Raw genomic sequence first — 25,751 nt, 5'->3', positions numbered from 1 at the left:
CAAAGGCTTTTTGGGTACCATTAGGGAAGTAAGCATCTTAGTAAGGTCCCAGGTGGGATACCTGTGAACCACAGGCAAACACAGGTTAGTAGCCCCTTTTTAAAACCTGTGTATTGTGGGGTGCTGCAACAGGTATGCCCAAAGGGTAATATTGATGCTGGAAATAATTTTACCCAGGAGGGCAGAAAGCAGTTTCAGGAGAACCCTGTGCTGTTGCAGGACCTGATGTGCTAACTCTGAAATACTGTCCTGTCGCTCCTGGGCAAGGCACACCCTGCACTCCAGAGAATCCACAATGGCTCCTGGATGGGCCAGGTGAGTGATTGTGGAAAGATGACTCTTTTCAAAGTTAATTGAAAACTTGAGGTGCCTAAGAGTATTAATCAATACTTGGATGTCTTGCATCACAGTCAACCACTTGTTAGCAAGTCTGCATGTTTTAAAGCAGTGTTTCCCAACCTTGGCAACTTGAAGATATTTGGACTTCAACTCCCAGAATTCCAGAGTTGAAGTCTAGATATCTTCAAGTTGCCACGGTTGGGAAACACTGTTTTAAAGAGTGCTGAATGCCGGCTGACAGAGCCAGGAGATTCCTATGCCGGAGGGAATAGTCAGAAGTCACTCAATCGCAATAGCTCCTGTGGCCACATCACAGCTTCTTACTGCCTTGCCCTTGTTGAGATGGTAAAATGGAGCACTAGACTCCTCTGGCTGTTGGCCACTCGAGTTCAAGACTCCACTGACATGAGGAGGTCAGGTGAACCCAGGGTATACAGAGCTCTGACAGCAAATGCAGACTAGCTAGCTATCAGCTGTACAGTGCAATGCTCCGGGAGTGTGCAAACTCCGTGGCTGGAATGGCAATGCACCACAGGTAGCCAGTCATTAGGAAGAGTTCGGAGCATGGAGCGCCTGAGGCCCAGTAGGAGGGGCCGCCAAATGGCCTTTGGCTAGAGGCTTGGCAAAGCAGCTAGAGCCGACGTTCTGTGCTGTGCTCAACCCAGGGACTCAGAGATGTGAAAGGGGTCAGCTGAGGAGAAACTGATGATAAGTACAGTGGTACCTCATGATACAAACTTAATTGATTCCAGGAAGAGGTTCGTAAGGTGAAAAGTTCGTAAGACGAAACAATGTTTCCCATAGGAATCAATGTAAAAGCAAATAATGAGTGCAAATCCTTCAGGAAAATCCCAAACTTTAGAAGGGAGACGAACAGAGGGCAGGGAGGAGCAGCTAAAGGGGGCGGGTGGAAGAAGCAAGGCTAGGCTAAAGGGTGAGTGGGAAGGAAGAAAGGCAAGGGGGGCGCCCCTCCCTTTTCTTTCTTCAAAAGACACCCTTTCAGTGCCTCTGCAAGCAGGCTGTTCTCCTACTTTTTAAAATGCAAACTCTTTCCCCCTCCAAGCCGCCCCTCCCTGTTCTTTCTTTAAAAAAAGGGGGGGGGAAGAAACCCCTTCATCCCAGCAGCAGCGGCTTGGGTTCGTAAGGTGAAAATAGTTCGGAAGAAGAGGCAAAAAAATCTTAAACACTGGGTTTGTATCTCGAAAAGTTCGTTAGAACTGGCGTTCATAAGATGAGGTACCACTGTAGTTCTTGATGACAGTAGGAAAGTGGAAAATCTCTCGGAGGAATGGAAGACAGAAATACACGCATCCTTTCAGTCTGAGAACTGAGTCAAACAGGGGAAATAGAGCCAGTGGTGGAGATCTACAATTTGACAGATTCAGTCCTCATTGGCTGAATGAATGATGTCATTCCATTCTTTCGTGTTAGCTCCACCCACTATGGAGAACTAAACAGAACCCACAAGCTACAATTCAACAGAGTATTATTGGAAGTCTGAAATTATCATCCAATTTTTTAAAAAAAATTATAGGTAGACCTGAAGCTTGATGACCATGCTACTGGCAAGAATCTTAGTTTCCTTTTATGGCCTATTTGCCTTTAATAAATGTTAGTGGTTATGTTTTTAATTGTTTTAAGTTATATTTATGTACATTGAGAGCATATGCACCAAAGACAAATTCCTGTGCTTCCAATCACACTTGGCCAATAAATGATTCTATTCTGTTCTGTTCTATTCGTAGGATGTTATAAGCTACCTAGAATCTTTTAGAGTGGGACATCTATAATAAATGAATAAATAACAATTATGCAAATATTTTAATCAGTTTACTACCTCATGATTCTGGCAACATTCATGGCAGTTCAACTTGATTTGCAATAAAATGAGCAGAGACTTTCAGAATGGGGCTACTAATTCTTGCCACATGAACAGATTTTAAAACAGGTTTCTAAAGCTTAAAACTGCAATCGATTGCACAAAAAGTTGCATTACTTTAGCCTAAATATAGTTAATACTTTAAAGAGTGCTGCCTTCTCAAAATATAATATAAGCTTTAGTATATAGTTTAGTATATAGTTTAAACTTCAGATTAAAAATCAAATTTTAAGAACTACTTTAACTGCTTTTAGCTGTTTGCATACTCTTAGCTACAAATAGATAGTGTAGTTACAATGAGGTCTGCTGTATAGATTTTCTTCTCTTCTACATTTAACTCTCATTAGACTGCTTTCTGAGAATTATGATAACATTTCAGAATATTTAATAATAATTACAAACATTTAAACAATTAGCTACCTAGGAGAGCCTAGCTAAAGAGATAAGACTATTAAAAAAATAAACAAATAGAAATTTCCTAAATCTTATTAAATAGTTATTAAATTTATCATTTAAAAGAAACTAAAGAAAGCTGCTTGCAAATGATGATTCTTTTAAAAGCATTTCTGAACTATGTTTGTTTATTTGTTAAATTTATATGCTACCTATCTTCCCCCTGAAAGTGACTCTGGGCAACTCTTTTGTGTCCCATCTTTGGTTCTTCCCATTAGTAAGAATCATTTTATTTCCCTAAGAATTATTGTTTAAGATTTCTTCTGTACTCTCCATCCTGAAGTCCTTTATAAATGCTAAGAACATCGGCACAAGCACTATGCACTCTGTTTCCAAAAACATGTTCCTCCAAAAAAAGGTTCATTCTGTTGCTGCAGAACTATTGGGGGGAGAGGGGGCGAAACATGCAACAATAGTAAGTGATACAGCTGTCATACAACTGGTTACAAACAGAGGCAATCTTTACAGCAAAAGTTTATAAAACATGTTACCCAATTTAATCATGACCAGCCTGAGAAACAAAAGTTCAACTTATTTACAGTTTTTTTTTCCTATAGAGAAAGCTGGCAAGTAACAGTTGAAGTCCACATATCTTAAAGTTGCTAAGGTTGAAAAAAACTAATAGAGCAAGGAACCCTTAAAAATTCAATTCCCAGTCTACAGAGTGAAAAGGCCATGCAATTCGTGATTTCATTTTTTTCATCTGACTGCATGCTGGCTAGGGAATTCTGGGAGTTGATATTCACATATTTTAAAAGTTGCCAAGATTGAGAAATACTGCCCTATTGGCAATAAATAGCCGCTCTGAATCCGCGAAGAGAAGAGCGGTTTAATAATCATAATAATCATAATAAAAACAACTATTATGATTATTATGATTATTATGTCAATATAACTCAGCAAACGAGATCACTATGCTGGATTTCGTATTTCATCACCAGTTGGGCGCTTCCCAAGCACCTAGGACTGCGTGATGTAGCGGCGAATTATGTCTGCCAATCCCAGTAAAGCGGCCTTTTGCAATTGACAGATGGAGATTTTGTCAATTCCGATGGTTTTCAAATGTCCGCTGATATCCTTTAGCACTGCGCCCAGCGTGCCAAGTACCATTGGGACCACTTTCGCTGGCTTATGCCAGAGTCGTTGCAGCTCGATTTTTAGATCTTCGTATTTCACTAATTTCTCTAGCTGCTTCTCCTCAATTCTGCTGTCCCCTGGGATTGCGATGTCGATGATCCATTATTATTATTATTATTATTATTATTATTATTATTATTATTATTATTATTAATTAATTTATTTATTTATTAGATTTGTATTATTATTACCCCCAAAAAAGGCTTAAATCCCAAATCTACCTCAAAGTTTTAGATCTGCATTTGTTTTAACACAATTTGGCAAAACAAATCCTCTTTACAGTTAAGTGAAAACTAGGTAAATGGTTCTCTACTTTTGACAGAATTTTTTAAAGAGCCAATTTTGACGGTAATAATGCTGCACAACATACAAAAACACAACCAGATAAATTTAATATTCATTGAAATTGTTGAGTAGGTAAATTAGCCTGTACTTACTGGTTTTAATAGCAGTCTTCACACAGAGAACTCACAGCCTAGGAGAAGAAAAAAATAGTAGGTTACTTATATGTTGGCACAAAGTTGACATAAGGCAGTACAAGACAGTCCTGTGAATTCTGGATATATTTTATAAGGCAATATGTGATAATGGCACTTACCACTCTAATTCCAATACTTACACTAGCTAGAGCACAAAACTTACAATATAGCACATGACAAAAATTGAACTGTGTTTATAATAACTTTTTTTTTGAGCTAGTGAAGACCAACTGTGCTAAACAGATGAAAATCCACTTAAATTGCAGGCAGCTGCCTGCCTATTTCCAATTATTCTTTAAACTTAAAAGTAGTATTTGAGGCAGCAATAAGAAACAGAAGATAGTAAACATCCTTAACAGGAAAAAAGATGATTGTTTTATCTGGGATGAGCTGGAGGTGCAATGTGGCCTGATGACAGCTTTAATGGTTATTTTGCAGAGTTTTAAAAGACACAGAGCACAGAAAACTGCCTATAATGTGTAGTTTGATCCCAATTTGTGCTGGCAATGAAATAGATCTGTTGTATTAATTTTTCCCCAGGAGAGGGTGCTTTTGTACTAGCAAAAAAGCAATGCTATTGTCACATGGATTCAAAAGGTATGAAGGCAGCTTTAAATAGATCCAAGCCCCTAGCCATTCATTATTAATAAATCAACCTAAAAAGAGGGTTTCATGAATTTCTGCATAATTTATCATTATCCCAAGCAAGACAGGGAATATCAAGGAGAATAGAAAACACAGAGGTACCATTTTACTTTGTTATGCATTAAAACCTAGATAATCTATGTATATCCAGTAGAAACCCTGGATCCACTCTTTTGGGTATTAACCAGCAGGCATCTTACACACAGTTCTAGATACAGTTTCAAAAATATTTCTAATATCAAATTGCATTGTAATCCCACACAAGCTATTTATATTGCACAATGATCCTAACTTCCATCACTTTAAATTCACCTGTGGCGCTATTAACTGGTGGATGTTAGTAGAAATGATTAGTTACAGTCTCTGTGAATCTTAACACAGATATTAATCTTGATCATGGTTATGTGGTCTACCATTTTATTTTATACCAAATACAAGACGGCCTTGTTAAGAGAAGAACGTTAAGAGAAAGGAAGCACTTCCAAAATGTTAAAATACATGTGTTTAATTTTAGATCATGTGTCAGTGTTCCAAATAACATCAAAACTTATTTGATTTTAAGTACAGTAAATCATGATTGGTATATCAATCTATTAAAACAAAAATATAATGAAATATTATTTTTAGGTGAAAATAACATTTCTGGAAAAGACAACCCCCTGTACCATTTCCCCAAACAGCTCCACGGACTGTCATGATCTTCTATTATGTAGCCTGATAAGAAACATAGAAACATAGAAGACTGACGGCAGAAAAAGACCTCATGGTCCATCTAGTCTGCCCTTATACTATTTCCTGTATTTTATCTTAGGATGGATGGATGTTTATCCCAGGCATGTTTAAATTCAGTTACTGTGGATTTACCAACCATGTCTGCTGGAAGTTTGTTCCAAGGATCTACTACTCTTTCAGTAAAATAATATTTTCTCATGTTGCTTTTGATCTTTCCCCCAACTAACTTCAGATTGTGTCCCCTTGTTCTTGTGTTCACTTTCCTATTAAAAACACTTCCCTCCTGGACCTTATTTAACCCTTTAACATATTTAAATGTTTTGATCATGTCCCTCCTTTTCCTTCTGTCCTCCAGACTATACAGATTGAGTTCATTAAGTCTCTCCTGATACGTTTTATGCTTAAGACCTTCCACCATTCTTGTGGCCTGTCTTTGGACCCGTTCAATTTTGTCAATATCTTTTTGTAGGTGAGGTCTCCAGAACTGAACACAGTACTGTACTCCAAATGTGGTCTCACCAGCACTCAAACTGGTGACACAAACATTTGAAGCAAGGAATTATGTCATTGCCTTGATATGCAAAATATTCCTACTGTCAGAATGCAGCCTATTTCAACATCATTTTGCACAGGGTACCGTTTGAGAAAGGTAGCAGATAATCCATCAGCAGGCACCTGACTAATAATATGAAATATGCATGGAAGAAAAGTCTCCTCAAATGATCTTAGTCTATTAAAGAAACACGGTCTCTTTTTGCGCTAGAAGGTAGTTGGGCGATATTGCTCATTGGGCTGAGACTGTTTCTTCCTGCCAAGTTTGACCAGCTTTGGTTGTAATTCAACTCTTCTGATTTCACAAGTTTGGAGAAGCCCGAGTTTAAGCAACGTCGTCTGCAATCGCATCTCTGAGCCCTCCTACTTGTGTGCCTGCAGGCCACCAGGTGTGGCCAGGAATGGCACAAGCTACGCACTGAACACACCTTTGATGTGGAGCTGAAACCATGTAGCTGTAGGGCATGAACAGCACGCCGCCTGCCGCCATGCTGACTCTATACACAGGAATGCAGGCTTAAACCACAGGCCAAGAAAGGCAAATACACTGCATTCCACAAAAGGCGCAGAACAAAAACAAGCAGCCAAGCCCACGTGTCCTCCATACCACCTTGAAACATACCCGCTACAGAAGTCCACCACTTCCTCAGTCAGGCGCTGGGGAAAGCACAGGAGCTACCAACATCTGTTCTGGCATAAAAATAAAGATGAAAAGATAATGTAAAAGTAACAAAAAAAAACCCCAGATGTTGAAGAAACAAAAATATACCCAGGAATTTAACATTTTGAGCCAAGCACAGTTTTGTTTTGAGGAATATGAAAGAAGTTCTCTTCCTCCACCCAAACACAGGTTTGGTTCACAAGTTCTGTTATTGTCTTAACTCACAAAGAGAAATCCAATAAGCCATCAGTACATATTTTTTATTCTTAGGAATTGCACTCATGTCCTTCTTCCATCATGTCTGATATCAACCCTCTTCTCTACTTCAACGGCCTACTATATAAACAGTCAATATGGACTAATCTAATTCCTTCTCTCCTGATAGCTCATTGCGATCAAAAATGTTAAATACAAAGTCAGATACCTCAGATATTCAATACAGCATGAGTACATTCTATATTCTTCTTCAATCCACCAACACAAGATGTAGGCATAAACTACAATTCCTGCCAGATCGAATCCCAGTAAGGAAGGGTGTGGCTAGCTGATGAGGCCAGAACAAGGCCGAAATGGTACCATCCTAGTCTCCCTTAATTTTAAAATTTCAGCTAAAAACATTTGATACATAAACTACAATTGTATATATAGTGAAGATTAGAGTGTTGGTGATGTGGAAGCTAGTATGTGGGTAACGTATTCAATTATTAGCTTGAATATGGTTAATAATTGGCTATTTTTTACATTGAAAACCCCTGGTTTTTTCCTCTTCACAGTGCCCCATTAAACATGAAGGATGATGTTCAGTCCACATGGAAAAAAGGCAGCAGCAACTAAAATCTCATTCTTGGACTTGTCTCCAGGTCTCTTACTCATAATAGGATACGATCAAGCCAAAGCACTCAATTAAACAGCACACAGAGAATGCTAAATAGATCCAGCCGAGGAAGACACCCCAACATATGTATTTTCCTATATACCACAAGTGTGCTTTAATAAAAGTCCCATATACCTCTAGTACCTTAATAATGTTTTTATTAATCTTTAAGTTTTTAAGTGCAAAAGATCATAACTGCATAGTCTGTATTTTACTTTACTTCCTGTTTTCCTTATCTCTCCCATAAACAGCCTGCTTATGGAGACATACACACTACGGGAATTGGGAAATGAAACTTGTGAAACATCTGAATGCTGAAGAATCTATATCTATCTATCGCGTATTCCATATGCTGTGCTTGTATTTACCTTGTCATTATTTCACCATGTAATCATATTTTCTGTTGATTTTACTTTTTTACTTCCCTTTTGTATGCACGCAAACACGTAACCCATACTATTGGTCCGTGCAATGACACGCTTGTCCCTCCTACTTTTCCGAAAAGGTATAAGAATGTAATTAAAAGTGTGAATGGTCATTCAGATTTTCTTGTCTTATTTCTGAACCTTGTATGCAATAAACCTGAGCTACACCACCTGCACGTGGTCTCTATTTTCTTGAACCAGTTAGCCTGTTTTTCCTGTAACGTAGCCAGGCCCCCAACATTTATTGCCAGTGAATTCAAGCACTCTGTCTCCCCCATGGCATACTTTGCTAACCTCAAATAAATAACCACTGGAGGCCCTTTTTCTAAAGGTAAGTTCCAAATTCTAGTTCAATGATGAAGCTTTTTGTGTAGCTCTACTGTGTCTCAGACTTGATTGATTTGACTTACAGGATAGCCCTTTAAAATACGCCTCCAGGCAGCTCACAGCAATAAAACCAAAAATCAGAGGGGGGGGGGGCGGAAACAAGAGCACTAGGTGCCTGATGCATCATCAATCCATACAATCCTTGAGTTACAACCTTACCTTATCCCCATGCCTGGGGGAGAAGCCAGTCCTTTACAGCTTTTCAGAAGTCTAAAAAGGCTGGATCCCAGATGGAAGGGAGCTCCACAATAAAGGACTAATACAGAAAAGGTTTCTGGGTCTCACCAGATGGCAACATTTAAAAGGACACGATCCAGAAAGTGCACATCCTATCTAATCTAATGTAGCCGGCTCAGAGACTGGTGGTCCCACAAATACCCAAGTTCTTTGCCTAGTTATACAATTGAACACTTTGATATCTTTCATTATTTTTTTATGAGGGCAAATAGCTTGATTGAAAAACCAACTGTATTACTGTATTTTTCAGAGTATAAGACTCTGGAGTACCAGAGTAGCCAAGAACACTGGACATAGCATACACCTGGTGTTCTGCCAGCGTGTTTCAACCGCCTATAATTACAGGGTAATTAGTCCAGGAAGACACACACCACATGATAAAAGGAAAACCCAGAAGTTTTTATAAACAGAAAAACAGAAACAACTCCCTTTTTAAATGTCAAAGGGATTTTCTGGTACACACAAAGCACAGGTTAAATGCAATCCAATTGTTCACCCAATACTGTAACTGGGAAATTGAGTCCAATTCTAAAGTCCAGAGAGTACACACACAATCTTGAACAGCACAAAACCCACGATCTTGACGAAACAATGAATCAGATAAACTGCCATGAGGCTAAAACACCAGGTTGCACTTTTATCTGTAGCACTAATTACAGCAGCCCCACCCAACCACAGGTGGCCTCATTTTCTCTTGTAATAATCCTTCAGTTGTTGTCTCCTATGCATCACTCTACGCATGCGTGGATGTGTCATTAATTCTTGTTCAGAATCCAGGGATGATACAGATGATTGATCTCCTCCTGGGCTGTCTGCCAAACTCCCCTCTTCCCTGTCACTCATGCTTCCTTGGTCAGAGGAGGCTTCGTCGGCAGATTCCATCGGGAGCAAAACAGGCCTGCGGCATGTGGAAGTTTCCTCCACATCCACCTGCACATTCCTTGGGGCAAGAGCTGGGCCAGAGCTAACCACAACACCTGGCGGACTGGGAACAAATTTGGATCAGAAACATAAAATTAACAAAATCAACAGCTTATAAGGAAAACTATTTCAAAATGTTCTATCGATGGCACCTGGCCCCAACAAGATTGGCAAAAATATATCCAAATTTAAATCAGATATGCTGGAAATGCAAAAAAGAGTGAGGCGCCTTCTTTCATTTGTGGTGGATGTGTCCCGAAGCCAAACAGTACTGGAAGAAAGTACATAAATGGATACAGGGATAATAGGTACAATAATGGAATACACGCCTGAATTTTTTCTGCTAGGAATCACTAAGAAACAATACTCTAAAAATGTTGTGTATTTAATGTTACATATCAGAACACAGCAGCAAGAATCACTTACGCACAATGTTGGAAAGACCCCCGGATACCTTCAGACAAAGAAATCATTAAAAAAATTCACGATTGTGCCGAAATGGCTAAATTAATGATGGAATTGAATGATTAAAAAGATTCTGATTATCATAATGTATGGATTAAGTGGTATGGATTTAAAAAAAGAAAGATTTAAGAGTTAAGAGATGGATGTGGAAAGAAAGATAAACAGGGAAAAACAATGTAATATATATATAAATTATACAAGCACTTTTACCAATGTACAGTATATACAGAGATGTGGATCTACTTGGAAATGTAAAGACACGAAAATGTGAAAATCAATAAAAATTACAGGGGGTGGGGTGGGGGAGACATACCGTAGTATAAGATGCAGCTTAGTTTTGCGGGAAGAAAATAGGGAAAAAATAATTTGCCTACTAGGTATTCATCTTGCTAGTCCTTAGTCTGGTCAGCTTCAGCACATCAGTTTGCTGGTTTTGAGCACAGGTGCTTGTTTTTTATCCCCTGGTTGGGGATTAAAAAAAAGTTTCTAAAATACTTAAAAGTTTCTAAAACAATGGGAAAAGCAGGCAAAGGGAAGAGCGCTTTGCTAGCAAAGCAGGGAAGAATAAAATCTTTTAAGCACAGAAGCCTAGCTGATTGTCAGAGGGAGCAGCTATGAAAAAAACAGGCCAAAAACCCAGAAAAAAAACTTTTTTTTTTGTTTATAATTTTTTTATTATCTTTTTTAGGGGATAAAGTCTTTTTTTTCTTGTAAGGGTTTTGGAGAATACATAAGAAGGAGGAGTAGGCACGATGGCATGCCTGAAATAATAAAAGGATATTAATTTAATAATGTTTAAAGGAAATCAAGGTTGAATTCAATTAGAAGAAAATTAGATATCTAGATGACAAAATTAGAGGTCAAGGTTTGGTGGGTTTGATGAATACAGGAAGTAATTAATTGGGAACTAATAATTCTGGAGGGAGAGTAATTATAATTGGCTTACTAACTCAATACAGTACTGTTTTTATTGTATTATGAAAGTATTTTGATATGTATTGAAAATGTTTATATGAAGAAAAATAAAAAATAAAAATAACCCCCCCCCCCCCAAAAAAAAAACAGGCAAAGGGAAGATTGCTTCACTCATTAGCACCGCGTTAGGGCTAGAAAAATACTTAATAAAAGCTACATTTGGAGTATAAGACACACTCAAATTTTCAGCCTCTTTTAGGGGAGGGAGAAAGGTACGTCTTATATTCTGAAAAATACAGTACTTTGACACATGAGTGCCCTCATATAATAATAGCAGTGGCTAGACAATGAACATGAAGCCATATAACTCCATTACAAATGAATGGTAACCATTTTTCCCCCCCAAGTACGAACAGCTGTCCACAATACACAGAATAATGTGAGTGGGCTGCACTAATAATACACGATAAAAGGGCATTACTGAAACAGGAAACTTCATTTCAGGAAGAGCTCCTGCCTATCTCTCTGACAAATTCAGATAAAGTTGAACAGCAACCCATCTCCCTCCATTTTCCTCATGCATGTTCCACTTTTAAGCATGTGGGTTTGAAATACCCACATTATTGTTTTTTCATCGAAGACCCTGTAATTTTTATAGGACTGATTTGAAATGACCCTGTGTGAAATTAATGACACAACTCATCTTACAGGTAAGAAACCTGAACTGGAATGCTGAAAAGAGTAGGAGCAGGCAATACATTGACAATACATATTGAAACGGATGTCCAAGTGCCGCCTCTATGTTGGTTGAGGCAGGCAGGATTCCCTTCGGTACCGTTTTTTTGGGGGGTCAAGGGAAAGGGAGGGTTTTGCCTTCTCTTTCTGCTCAAGATCCCCATGTACAATTGGTGGGCCACTGTGTGACACAGAATGCTGGACTCAATGGGCTTTGGCCCGATTCAGCATGGCTCTTCTTATGTTCTTATGGCAAGGTAAACACAATTGATTCATGACTTGTGTTTATTCCAAGACAAACTACGTCACATTTTTCACCAACCTATCTGGAAAAACCTTTCCCACACACGCACACACATAATTTGGGGACTATCAAGGAAAGAGGTCCAGAAGATGAGCGCAATGGCACTTGCAACTTACTTGTATTAAGGCAGGGGAAGAGAAGTGTGTAGGGTGGTCAGTGATGCAGAAGCAACATGTCGTACCAAAAACTCTTCTCCCCTAATTATAAGCACACCACAGAGGGGAAAAGCCAGAAGAAAAGGGAACCTGCATCAGTCTGATAATTACAAAGTGATTTAGGATGGAAGACACCCAGTGAAAGGTAAAAGAGGGTTGTGGAGGAAGTACAGAAGGAGGAAGAGAAGGAGTGAGCGATAGAGGGGGAGTGAAGGAGGAAGAAGGTAGGACGAGGCGATAGAGTGGGGGAGTGCAAGATAGAAAAAGAAGAGGGACAGACTAAAATATGAATCTTGAAATAATGGATAAAAATGTGCAATTATGGGCTTTGGCCCGATTGGAAGGTATATATTGGAAGGCACACTGATTTGTATCTGAGAAAGTGGAGAATTTTTTAAAAAAAAATTGCAGAAGAAAAGGGAGAAGCCCTTCAACTAGTAATCCACAATCCCTAGCTGCCTTGTCAATGAAGGCTATAATTCAGATGATCAGGAAAGCAAAAGACCAAGTGGTCCCCAAACTTGTTAACTTTAAGATTTGTGGACTTCCATTCCCAGAATCCTTCAGCCAGCTTTGCTGGCTGGGGAATTCTGGGAAATGGAAGTCCACAAGTCTTAAAGTTGCAAAGTTTGAAGACTTTTGCAGTAGAGCCAGAAGAGGCGTTTCTGCAGCTCCCCTGCTCCCACCCACATTTATTCTTTGTGTGTTTTACAACATCTCAGGGCATGGCCCTCATCCTGCCACTGGTGGGCGGGCAGAGCTAGGGAAAGGGGCCCTTTATAATTGTAATGTTGCAATCTGCCAGCCTGGCCAGGCAGCCTGTTCCTGCCTGCACATATTAAATACCTTATAACTGATTACACCCCCATGGGGCATGATTAGCAGTCTCCAGAGAACAAAGTCTACTTTCATAGGAATATGAAGAGACACGTACTACTAACTTACTATATACAGCTGGGCAAAGAGTAAGACAAGAAGAACGAAACTCAATTGTATGCCCAGTCTTTCTTTCATGCCTCCTAAGCCACCCACATCTTTCTTCGTTCCTAGCGGAGCCTCCGAGTGTTTTTCCAGGAGAGGCAGCGATAAAGGCTGTGCATGAGAAGACATGGTCTTCCGTTAAGGAAAAAACCCACAGAGATGCTTCTCCTGCATGAAATACAATTAGTTAAAAAAGGGAGATCACGGGTTAATAAATTGTTAATTTAATTCGGGCAGATAACCAACATGATGCAACATTTAAACTATATTTTAATGGAGGGGTTCATCACTTTCAAGAGTAGCAAACATCCAGAAGCAGGAAAAAGTGAGTTAGAAATCTGTCTCGTGTAAGCCATGCCTTTGCCTGCTAAACAAATAAGAGTAAAGGCTTGTCTGACTCATTGGGTTAACCTGGGGGCAGGTAGCAAACAGCATGTAGGTGCTTGTTTTATTTCAGGGCATAATGTGGCTTTCCCCCACTTATTATGAAAGTTACTAGTCCTCACGGGTGTTTCACTAAAGAGCAAAAACAACAACTTTAACAGTCAATAATTTATACAATGTAAACTTGGAAACATTAAGTGACTGGTATTAGTACAATAACATACACCGTGGTACTGTAATTACTCATTCAAGTCAGTAAAGAGGCATTTCTCACTTGCCATCATAAAAGCTGCAAATCACACAACACTACCATATTTTTTTCGGAGTATAAGATGCACCAGAGTATAAGACACATTAGTTTTTGAAGAGGAAGATAGGGGAAAGAATCTGCTTACCAGGTATTCATCTGGCTAGCATCCTTAGCCTGGTCACTTTCAGCACATTATTTTATCCCCTGGTTAGGGCTTTTAAAAAACGTATTCGGAGAGAGTAGCAATGAAAGAGTTTACAAGCTAATAAGAGCTGGGAACATCATTAGCACCTGGAAAGAAACATTCGCAGCAAGTTGGAGCAATGGGAAAAAACTCTACAAAGACAGGATTTGGAAAACATTTTTCACAGAGAGTAACAATGAAAGAGCATGCAAGAGGGTAAGAACTGGGAACATCATTAGCACTTGGTTCGGGCTGGAAAGAAACTTAGCAAGTTAGAGCAATGAGAAAAATCCTGCAAAGACTTAGGCCTTTTAAAACATTCTTCCCAGAGAGAAACAATGAAAGCGCCTGCAAGGTAAGAACTGGGAAGATCATTAGCAGTTAGTTAGGGCTGGGGGACAGGGAGCTACATTCAGAGTATAAGATGCACCCAAATTATCAGCCTTTTTTTAGGGAGGAAAAAGGTGCGTCTTATACTCCAAAAAATACAGTAGTCATTTCAAGCTAACCTCAAATAGGATAAGTAATAATTCTCCTTGATGCAATTCACACACCACATCCCCAATTATTTCATCCTTCCTTTCCCAACAACACAAAATGGCACCAGCCACTCAGGAAAGAGTAGAATCACTTTAGAATGGTATCCCCAATTTCCAACCTTCACACATTTTATTAAAAGTTTATCAATGCTTCTGAAAGACTTAAAAGTGCCCTTCTGTCAGATAATCTTCAAAAACACCAATGTAGTCTCCATACCAGACCTAAGCTTAAAACCCAACTAAAAGGACCCCACATAATCACTTTTATTCAAAGAGCCCTTTGCACCTGGATACCAACCACTTCCTCAGAAATGTTACAAATAAGTGATAGAATCATTTGAATGTAAAAATACAGCATATCGATACCCCAAGCCCACATACCTGAACTGTAATCATAAATATACATTAATTTCTAAGTTCAAGAAACAACAAGGGTGTCTTGCTGCTCTATTCAATTCTGAAGTTACAGATTTTCCTCACTTCAATTTCATCCCAAAATATTCCACCACTTTTAATTCCATTCACACTGCTCGACACATCTTCTTTAACCCACTTCATCTATTTCTGTGCTGTGCTGCCTTATTGTGGCAGAATATATGTGTGTTCCTGAGATGATGAGCAAAGAAAATTGGGATTGTGTGCCAACAGTATATATAGTACAGTAGTTTATATTCCCAGCAGGGTCACATGAAGATCATCCCAGCTGCCCCACTTAAACCAAACCGGCATCTATATTGGACAGCACCAATATAGAAAGATGCTGGAGGCAGACAATCATTTTAATAGAAACATAGAAACATAGAAGTCTGACGGCAGAAAAAGACCTCCTGGTCCATCTAGTCTGCCCTTATACTATTTTCTGTATTTTATCTTAGGATGGATATGTGTTTATCCCAGGCATGTTTAAATTCAGTTACTGTGGATTTATCTACCACGTCTGCTGGAAGTTTGTTCCAAGGATCTACTACTCTTTCAGTGAAATAATATTTTCTCATGTTGCTTTTGATCTTTCCCCCAACTAACTTCAGATTGTGTCCCCTTGTTCTTGTGTTCACTTTCCTATTAAAAACACTTCTCTCCTGGACCTTATTTAACCCTTTAATATATTTAAATGTTTCGATCATGTCCCCCCTTTTCCTTCTGTCCTCCAGACTATACAGATTGAGTTCATGAAGTCTTTCCTGATACGTTTTATGCTTAAGACCTTCCACCATTCTTGTAGCCCATCTTTGGACCAGTTCAATTTTGTCAATATCTTTTTGTAGGTGACGTCTCCAGAACTGAACACAGTATTCCAAATGTGGTCTCACCAGCATTCTATATAGCGGGATCATAATCTCCCTCTTCCTGCTTGTTATACCTCTAGCTATGCAGCCAAGCATCCTACTTGCTTTCCCTACCGCCTGACCGCACTGTTCACCCATTTTGAGACTGTCAGAAATCACTACCCCTAAATCCTTTTCTTCTGAAGTATTTGCTAACACAGAACTGCCAATACAATACTCAGATTGAGGATTCCTTTTCCCCAAGTGCATTATTTTACATTTGGAAACATTAAACTGCAGTTTCCATTGCTTTGACCATTTATCTAGTAAAGCTAAATCATTTACCATATTACAGACGCCTCCAGGAATGGCAATGGCAAAGCTATTCATGCTGCATGGGCAATGGCAAATGGTAAACAACTTCAGTATTTCTACCAAGAAAACCACGTGGATAGAAAAAATAAAACGATTCACAATACAATGCCCAATGATGGGTATCTCAAATCAAATGACACTCAACATGTTATTGAGGATCTTCCAGAGAATTAAAGGTCTTCATAAGGTGGATAAATTAAAGACATTAATATATCTATTTGCTAATATTCCTAGAAACTATAGAAGCAAACATAATTACAATAAAAAACAAAGTAAGAGCGGGGGTGGCGCAGCAGGTAGAGTGCTGTACTGCAGGCCACTGAAGCTGACTGTAGATCTGTAGGTCAGTGGTTCAAATCTCATCACCGGCTCAAGGTTGACTCAGCCTTCCATCCTTCCCAGGTGGGTCAAATGAGGACCCGGATTGTGGGGGCAATATGCTGGCTCTGTTAAAAAGTGCTATTGCTAATATGTTGTAAGCCGTCCTGAGTCTAAGGAGAAGGGCGGCATAAAAATCGAATGAATGAATGAATGAATGAATGAATGAATGAATGAATGAATAAATAAATAAATAAAGTAATAAGGATGAACAGAGGAAACATCAGCACGATAAAAGATTAAATGAAACTACTAAAAAAATTTATTTTGGCATCAGCAAACAAAGATGTATTAAGATCAGAAACTTTCCGTCAGAAAAAAACACCATATTTATAACTGAGGACATGAAAATAAAGAAACTGAGTTACTTTTATAGTTTAAAACGGTGTAACAAGAACACTACTTGACTCCAATGCAATCAATGACCAAATAATATAAATTAAATTTTGTGGACAACCCTTTAGTATGATGGTAATTGAAGCTTATGTCCCAAAACACCAATAACTGGAATATATGACAATATATTCATCGCTCACGAATACTAAACATCACCAAATAAATGTTCCCCCGTCACTCAGTACCAGTATTGGGTTGTTACCGGCATGGATGAGGATGACGCACTGGTAGCGAAAGTTGCGCTACGCTTGCAGCTTCTGTTCTCCTGCTTGCACACGCGTGTGTCCCTGCGTGTTTCTGGCTTCTACACATGTACAGGAAGCAAAATCTCACGAGGGGACCCACATGCACCCAAGATTTTGGTGATTTTTTTTTTGTTTCTGTGCATGCACGGAAGCAAAAAAAATCACCAAAATCTATTTTGCACGTGCATCCCTCACAAAATTTTGCTTCCTGCACATGTGCAGAAGCAAAAGCATACTGAGACGTGCGCAAGCAACGCACCAGGAGTGACGGTAATGGGAATCCACCCCTGCTCAATACCCTTTATTAGAATGTAACATTGATCTGAATACTGTCTTCCATGTGTAAAACAGTGTTTCCCAACGTTTTTGGAGCCGCGGCACATTTTTCATATTTTCAAAATCCTGGGGAACATTGGGGGGGGGGGGGTAAAAAAAGTTTGGACAAAAAAAATCTCTCTTCCTCCCTTTCGCTCTATTTCTCTCTCCCTCCCTCTTTCTCTCTCTTCCTTCCTTTCTCTCTCCATCCCTCTTTCTTTCTCTCTTCCTTCCTTCCTCTCTTTCTGTCTCCTCCTTCCTCCCTCATCTCTCTTTCCTTCCTCTCCCTCCCTTTCTCTCTTTTCTTTCTCTCCCTTTCTGTCTATCCTTTCTATCTCTCACCCCTTCTCCCTCTTTCATTCCCTTTCTCTCCCTCCCTTTCTCTCTCATTCCTTTCTCTCCCTCTTTCCTTTCTATCTCTCTTTCTTTTTCTCCCTCCTTCATATCTTCTTTCTCTCCCCCCTTCCTCCCTCTTTCCTTTCTCCCCCTCCCTTTCTCTTCCTTTTTCTCTATCCTTTCTACTTCTTACTCTTTCTTTCTCTCCCTCCTTCATTCAATTTTCTCTCCCTCCCTTTCTCTCTCTTTCCTTTCTCTCCCTCCCTTGTTCTCCCCTGGGGCTGCCTGTGCCTGCCCTGCACCACCCAACACGGACGGACAGCCCCCGGTCGTCGGTTCGTCCCCCCCCCACGGAGGGAGATCAGCCACTGGAGGGAAATCGGGCTGGCGGGGGCGGCGAATCCACCTCCCCACCCAGGTGGAGGGAGATCGGGCTGGCGAGGGCGGTGGATCCGCGTCCCCAGCCGCGCGGAGGGAAATCGGGCAGGCGGGCGGGTGGCCGCGGCTCCCTGCGCGCCCCTGGAAAAGGGTGCGCGGGGGGGCATTTTGGAATGCGTTGGCATGCGCAGCCTACAGGGAACGGTGCCCGGGGCCGCTGCAGCCGGCAGCCTGTTTCCGCTGCCAGTGCCCTCCCGCCGGGCCCCAAAGGACACTTGCCGCCGACGCCAGGGAAGGCGGGAAAAAGGCACGAAGAATGAAGCTCTCCTTCTTCCTGCCTTCCTTCTTTGGGGCGCAGCAGGAGAGCGCCAGAAACCGCGGCATCGGGCAGGAGCCGGGAGGTCGGAGGCACCGGCAGCGCCCCGCCCAGCTGGAGCTGTCGTGGCACACCTGGCCGTGTCTCGCCTGATTACCAACTCAATTGAAGAGTAAGCAACATGATCATAAGCTACTCTCATAGCATGGAATAAGGTTACTCATTCTCCTATATCAGTGATGGCGAATCTATGGCACGGGTGCCACAGGTGGCACGTGGAGCCATATCTGCTAGCACCCGAGCCATTGCCCTAACTCAGCTCCATCATACATGTGTGTGCCGGCCAGCTGATTTTTGGCTCACACAGAGGCTCAAGGAGGGTGTTTTTTGCTTCCAGAGAGCCTCCAGGTGGATGAGAAAGGGCATTTTTACCCTTCCCTGGCTCCTGGGCACAGCAGAAGTTGAGAAACAGGCTGTTTCCAGCCTCCAGAGGACCTTCAGTGGGTGGGGAAGCTGTTTTCGCCCTCCCCAGTCAATGAATTTTGGGCACTCAGGCATGCACGATAGCACATGCGCATGCTCTTTCGGCACCTGGGGGGGGGAAAGGTTCGCCATCACTGTCCTATATTATGCAAATGCTCTATGTCTGTTGCCTAAACTAACTGCTTTTTGGTGCAGAGGAAATACTTCTGTTACTGCACTCTCTCCATTACCAGCGTTTAGAGCCAGAGCTGAAGGCCCTTATTTAGCTCATCAGAGGCCTTCTACAAACTGCTAATCCCAGGGTGCAGCTGTTTCTCAAATGCACTGGCATGAGCAAACTGTAAACGATTTATGGCGCGTGGCAGGAGGACTGCTGGCTTCTCGCATGGGTGGAGTTTCACTTTAAGATCATGTTTGGACTAATGTTTATATTACAGGTTGTCAATCAAGCTGTAAATACTAGATGCAAAGTACTCACTGTATCAGCTGGAGCCCTATGACTGCGCTCAATGATTTCAGGACTCTTTCCCCAATAACTAAATATTGGGGGGGGGGGGTGAGCAGAAGATTTAGATTATACTGTTTATCAATTAAACCTGCAAGTCTTTTAGAGCTATTAACAAAGTTTTGAAGGTTGCTTGATAAACCGACAAATTCATATCATTTATACACTCCATAATAATCATAAATGATACATTCCAATTTTTTCCATATGCAATTCAAAGTCATGTTCACATTTTTAAATCTTATTCTTTCCAAACCTATTGGGAACGTAACTTCCCAAAATAACCAAAATTATGGTTATTAACCCAAAATAGAACAACAGCAGAGTAACTATTCACCAGGTGCATGAAGCCCCCATCAGCTTATATTTCTAGCATAAATTGTTTATAGAGATGGTTGTTATGTTAAATAAACAAATGAACAATGAACAACTGGCAATCAAACCTTGGAAAATGACTATAAACAACCAAGCTGTAGAATCAAAAGATGTTTTAATTAAATATATTGACATTGCTTCACTTTAAATACTACAAATTCCCTTTAAATGGTTTAAAAAATTGCAATTAGTTCAAATATTAAAATTCCTATAAGGCTATTAATTATTTTCACCTGCAATTCGCAGACTGGGATTACCCCAGTTGATCCTAAGAGAGTCAAATTACACTTCTGTCCCAATAATTTTCAAATAAGCCTTACAGAGGTTAATGCTTGAAATGAAGTAGAATTTTGACAAAACAGGAACCAAAGCCCCTGCCATAAGGTAAGAAAGGTCTAATAATGATGTAATAACTTTTAATCATGCCCTTAATGGTTTATGGATTTATTACCAGAATCCCATGGAGAAATAGAAGTTGATATACATCAGGGGTGTGAAACTCACATCCCATTGCCAGATACATTATGTGCTAGCCATACCCACCTCCGATTTAGTGAAGGGGGAAATTGTGATACATCACCTGACAATGTAGTGACGACACAAGTTTGACACCCCTATATACATGTTCCATGATAAAGGTGAAAGTCAGGAAAGTTAAAACACTCATCATTTTGATAATTATCATTTAGATAAAATAAAGTCTGTGGCATTGCCCTTCAGATTAAAAAACCCTTCTTAACAATTACTTAAGCTGTTTGAAATATCTCTTAAGTGTTAATATGGGAATTCATTTTGAATATACACTGCTCAAAAAAATAAAGGGAACACTCAAAGAACACACCCTAGATCTGAACGAATGAAATATTCTTTGTTCCGTACAAAGTTGAATGTGCTGACAACATGTGAAATTGATTGTCAACCAGTGTTGCTTCCTAAGTGGACAGTTTGATTTCACAGAAGTTTGATTTACTTGGAGTTATGTTGTGTTGCTTAAGTGTTCCCTTTATTTTTTTGAGCAATATACTTTCCCCCTAATAAATTCAGTGGAATTTTACCATCTATTTCTAGCATTAATAAATGAAATTGTTTATTTACATTACTGAATTCTTTTTTCTTTGAATACTTATTTCAATATATTTGAAAGATATCTGATATAAGGCCGTACAGTTAACATGCTAAGAATTTGTTGACATCCACTTTTTGTCTATACTTGTTTGTGAGATAAAACGAACAAAGGAAATCATTTAATCTTTTCTCTTTGCGCTGAAAGAAAGATTATATGAAACCAAGGGTCATTCTCAATCTTCATTCAGGTAGGATTATAGAGGGCCAGTTACAACTGCTGAAAAACTGCTAAAGCCAAAGTAAATATTTCCAAATCTCAGTAGTTATGACACAGGGTTTTATATATGAAGTATTAGATTTATTTAGAGATGTTCAAAATTCATCAATCCAGGAACAAACTGTTCTGAATAATTTCAAAACATTCTGTTTCCATCCGGATCATGCCAAAATTTCTTCCAATTACACTGTTCCAGGAAGATGACTCGTGGTTTCCAAAAGTAAATTTTCTGAACTGGAAGCAGTTTCAGTAGCGCCAGTGCTGATGTTGCTGCAAAATGAAATATTTTCACTGGCATCTTATGTCAAGAAAGTCTCAGAGGATTCACTTCCATAACCCATCAAACCATTATCCAGAATGACATGATGACGCATGTCCTAAGACGGTGATGGTGAACCTTTTTTTCCTTGGGTGCTAAAAGAGTGTGTGCGCGCCCTACCATGCATGCGCGAGTGTCCACAGCTATAACTCAATGCTTGGGGAGGGTGAAAATAATTTCCTCCATCCAGCAGAGGCCCTCTGGAGGCCGGAAACAACCTGTTTCCCAACTTCTGGTGGGCCCAGTAGGCTCGTGTTTCACCCTTCCCAGGCTCCAAAGGCTTCCCTGGAGCTGGAGAAGGATAAAGACGCTCGACCCATCTCCCCGGAGGTTCTGTGGAAGCCCAAAACACCCTCACAGAGCCTCTGTGCAAGCAAAAAAATCAGCTGGCTGGCACACACATGCATGTTGGAGCTGAGCTAGGGCAATGGTTCATGTGCTAGCAGATATGGCTCCGCGTGCCACCTGTGGCACCCGTGCCACAGGTTCGCCATCACTGTCCTAAGATAAAGCAGACTGAAATCATTTGAAAATGGAGCACTTCAAACTAAGATAAAGTTTAAATGGTAAATTCAGTAGTTTAGATTATGGTATTTCAAATCCAGGACAATTCATAAGTCAAGATATCAAAGAAATGAAGACTGTCGCAATATTTTAATTTAAACTATACTATAAATGAAAAAGAAAACTAACAGACTTATAAGAAAGCACATTTATCTCTGTTTTTAAACAAAAGGGGTAATTTAGTGTGTTGTGAACAATGTTTTAAAGCTTTTTTAAAAAATTGAAAAGAAAAGTTATAGAACAAGAGATGTTAAGCATCTGATTTATTCCATATCCCTCCAAAATACTCTCAAATTACTCTCAAATCTACCTCACATGTCCCAGTGACTGATTAGGTCGCACAGAGCCCGCCTCCTCCAGGTCCCTTCAGCCAAACAATGCCAGCTGGCGGGACTTTGAGGAAGAGCTTTCTCTGGTGCGCCCATGGTCCTCTGAAAAAAACTCCCCCCAGAGATTTCGTACCGCCCCCATTCTCCTCGCCTTTCAAAAAGTGCTTAAAACACATTTATGCCGGCATTCCTGGGGTCACTAAGTGATGGTTTTCCGCTCCAGCACAAGTATGTATGAATGATGACTGTTTTTTTTAATTGGGTTTAAACTTTTTTACTTGTTCTTATTTATGTATTGGGGTATTTTAAATTTTTATCATATTTTTACTGTTGCAAGCTACCCTGAGTCCGCAAGGAGAAGGGCGGCCTATAAATTTAATAAAATAAATTTAATAAATAAATAAATTATCAATCACATTGTCAAAAAAATTATGATCTCAAGTTGACAGCATTTAGCATAATGGGTTAAAATAAATATGATCAGGGAAATTAATAAATAACAAACCAATATATATATATTGATAATGTTCATTTTCAGGAACATATTAAACCAAGGGTGCCCAGTTTGTGGTTTGTGGGATATTTGTCACTGGACCACATGGGGTAGCTGGCTGGAGTAGCATGAGTACTCATGGCCTCAGCTGCGTGAGTGCTTGTAACCCCCTTACTCTTGCAACAGGTGTCTGTGTGCGGGCATACACATGCCTGCCCCTCCCACAAAACCATCCCCTCTTCCCCCCCCCCCAACTCTGGATAGCCAACCAAGAAAGCTAGGGGAACTCGGTATTAAAGCACATGTCACAAGCTGCTGTACATAAACAGAAAATAAACCTCACACTCCCTAACACTGATGTTAACTTTGGGTAATGAAACATTTGCAAGCAAATAACCAATCTAGAGAGCACAAAAGATTCCAGCTCTGAGTAATATATATTTTCTTCTATTGGAAACATCAATTTAATTATATGTTATGTTCTAATGCTGTTGATAACTAAAAGATGTTAAAGCAACAACTGGAGGAACATACAAACCAAATGTTAAAAATAAAATACTGTCTTTGCTAGAGGCAAAATTCTGACCATTAATCTCCATTTGTTTAAAATAATAATTAACAGTCTTAACTTACCATCTCAGTTAAATCAAAGTTGTAATCTAATACCTAAGTGAAATACTTAGTTATAGGTCATACTCCAAGACAATGACTGGTTCTGTACCCTTTCAACAAACCGCTCTTTGATGTCACCTACTTAAGCCAATTCAAGCGAAATGTATTTATTGAAAATATTTATCCAACTTTTCCACTTAAAAGACACTTAACGAGGCCTGAAAATTAAGTACTTAAACAAATTTTTATGTTCTACAGAAAAGGATTAACTCTGTTATAGTATATAAACAATTCCTAGCAAAGTTCATTTTAATTTTGTTTTCCCAAGCCTTTCTCATTTTTTAATGGTAAAGCTAAACTAAACTAACATCAACAAACCTTTCATTGTTAAACATCTTCCTACTCTCTGGTCATTCTTTTTCCATCTAATGTAAAAGAACCACGTGTAAAATATACTTAGGAGATTACATATATCCCAAATACATGTCAGGGAAAATAAGTGATTGAAAACATGTCTGTGTGTAGACATAGAACCCAATTTATATTCTTTGTTGGCTTTTTTGCCAGCTGCTGGCTGATATTTACCATAAGTGATTGTCCACTAGGATTCCAAGACCCCTCTCTCAGTTACTACTATTGAGCAAGGTACCACCTATACTGTATTTATGCATTTGTTTTTTTTCTTGCCTAAATGTAGAACCTTATTTTTTCCACCAGTGAATTTCATTTTGTTAGATTGTATCTTAAGCCTTTTTCTTGAATGTTGGCTATTTCTGTCAGCTTGAGGTCATCTGCAAATTTGATGAGTTTCCCTTTTATCCCCTCTTCTAAATAATTTATAAAGATATAGAAGGGTACTAAACCAAAGCAGAGCCTTGCTGCATACCACCCGCCATATAGTTGCAATTCCATTAAGGACTACTGTACATGTTAAGTGTGGTTGGTCAGCCAGTTACAAATTCAACGGGAAATATGTAACTTAATATAATAGTATTAAAACAGATGTAACTGAATTACAGAAAAACCGGAGAATTATCCTTGATTAGCAAGACAAAATTAAAGGACTGTATAAAAGGAATGTATAACCATTTATGAAAACATTCACACAAGACATTCCTGTACCCCAAAGTAGCAAATACTGTTTGAAAATCAAGAATTGGTTTTGGAATAAATCAAACTTTAAGCAAAAATAAACAAGACTTCCTCCAATATTTGGTATTCTATATTCATTAATATAAAACCTGCTAATCTTCCATTCCACTGTTTTAAAAAACAGACTTGGAAATACCATGTGATTATTTGCTTGGGTTATCTTTTGATAAAATAGGGAAAGCAGAGCTTTTAATCAGTTCTCATTAAAAATCTGAAACTATCTAATGGAAGTGAGGTATAACATCATTTAACTGTTATACTGTGATATTGGAGAAACATAAGCCAAATATTTTTTTAAAAATAAAATAAATAAGATGAGAACTATTTATACCTATTGCAACTGAAGCCAATAATAAGAGCAATTATAGATATATTTGCTGGGTTAGTGAACTACAAAATTGTTATGTCCCTTTGACCCAGGTAAGCAAATGCAAGCCAAAGTTCCTACAAATTCAGTACCTTTCCACATTCATACACATACATAATAAAATGCTCTCTAGCTGCCTTTGAAAATACAGAAATTACTTAATTAATTGCTTACTCGATTACTTAATTAATTGCTTAATTATTTGCTTAATTAATTAAATTATTTGCAAAATTTATATGCCGCCCAATTCCATATTGGACTCTGGGCAGCTTACAATAAAAACAGCAATTAAAAACGGTTAAAAAGTACAGTGATACCTTGTCTTATGAACTTAACTGGTTCAGGGACAAGGTTCATAAGGTGAAAAGTTCATAAGATGAAACAATGTTTCCCACAGGAATCAATGGAAAAGCAATTAATACATGCAAGGCCAAAATTCACCCCTTTTGCCAGCAGAAGCACCCATTTTTGCGCTGCTGGGATTCCCCTGAGGCTCCCCTCCATGGGAAACCCCACCTCTGGACTTCTATGTTTTTGCGATGCTGCAGGAGAATCCCAGCATCGCAAAAACGG

The 25,751-nt window shown here is 39.4% G+C and overlaps 1 protein-coding gene across 4 annotated transcripts in view; it reads right to left on the bottom strand.

Annotated features, from left to right (window-relative positions):
• The window catches only part of TJAP1 (tight junction associated protein 1), a 77,507-nt gene that overhangs the window by 35,675 nt on the left and 16,081 nt on the right, over window positions 1-25,751 (bottom strand). For all 4 annotated transcript variants that reach the window (XM_070734186.1, XM_070734185.1, XM_070734188.1 and 1 more), the window contains exon 2: window positions 4,246-4,283. The gene's annotated coding sequence lies outside the window, so the exon portion shown is untranslated. The remainder of the gene's footprint in view (window positions 1-4,245; window positions 4,284-25,751) is intronic.

Source organism: Erythrolamprus reginae, chromosome 1 (assembly GCF_031021105.1).
Source record: "Erythrolamprus reginae isolate rEryReg1 chromosome 1, rEryReg1.hap1, whole genome shotgun sequence".
NCBI classification, from domain to species: Eukaryota; Metazoa; Chordata; class Lepidosauria; order Squamata; family Dipsadidae; genus Erythrolamprus; species Erythrolamprus reginae.
The sequence above is the reverse complement of the archived record's forward strand: the minus strand, read 5'-3'. Positions and strand labels throughout refer to the sequence as shown.